The sequence below is a fragment of the Crocuta crocuta genome, unplaced genomic scaffold, assembly GCF_008692635.1.
Source record: "Crocuta crocuta isolate KB4526 unplaced genomic scaffold, BGI_CrCroc_1.0 scaffold467, whole genome shotgun sequence".
NCBI lineage: Eukaryota > Metazoa > Chordata > Mammalia > Carnivora > Hyaenidae > Crocuta > Crocuta crocuta.
In genome coordinates, this window is record NW_027530632.1 from 2,978,576 (window position 1) to 2,979,387 (window position 812).

The window sequence follows — 812 nt, forward strand, 5'->3', positions numbered from 1 at the left end:
TAAACTCATAACCAGAAATGGAGATCTCTGAGGTCAAAAATGAAACATGATTTTAAAACACTTTGCTATTTTATTCCAAAACACAAAATGGAGATTCTTTTTTTTTTTTAATTTTTTTAATTGTTTTTTATTTATTTCTAGGAGAGAGAGAGAGACAGCGTGAGCAGGGGAGGGTCAGAGAGAGAGGGAGTCACAGATTGAAACAGGCTCCAGGCTCTGAGCTGGCAGTCAGCACAGAGCCCGACGCGGGGCTCGAACCCACGAACCGCGAGGTCGTGACCCAAGCAAAAGTCGGACGCTTAACCGACTAAGCCACCCAGGCGCCCCAACACAAAATGGAGATTCTAAGCCATGGAAACATTTATCTGGGTCTTTACTGGAGTGTGTCTTTTTCTACTTATGTTTGTGTGTTTATGTGGATTTACTGGTGTGCTCCTGTATCTTCTGTTAGTGCATCTGAGGCCTCTCCCAACCCATCTTTTCTCTCTCTCTCTCTCTCTAATCCTCTTTCTACGGACAGGAGAGAATGGAGGTGCATATATATTTTATTTGTTCTATTTATTGAATTTTTTATGTTCCCTCTTCCTTTTGTATAACTGAGAAAAGTCTAATGCTATACATTTCTCTTTTAAAAACAATAAAAATCCAATTAAATTGCCTTTTCTCTATTGATTACCAATGGTTTCTACCTCCCTTGAGCCGCTGATCCTGAAAAGAAGCAACCTTCCCCTTCTTTCATAACTTATTTTTATGAAGTCAAAGCTTTCCTTTCCAGAAAAAAAAAAAAAAAAGGAGGGAAACTTCTTATTTTT

At 38.9% G+C, this 812-nt stretch overlaps 1 pseudogene; it reads right to left on the reverse strand.

Moving 5' to 3' along the window:
- The window catches only part of LOC144235111 (large ribosomal subunit protein uL16-like), a 7,611-nt pseudogene that overhangs the window by 5,701 nt on the left and 1,098 nt on the right, over positions 1-812 (reverse strand).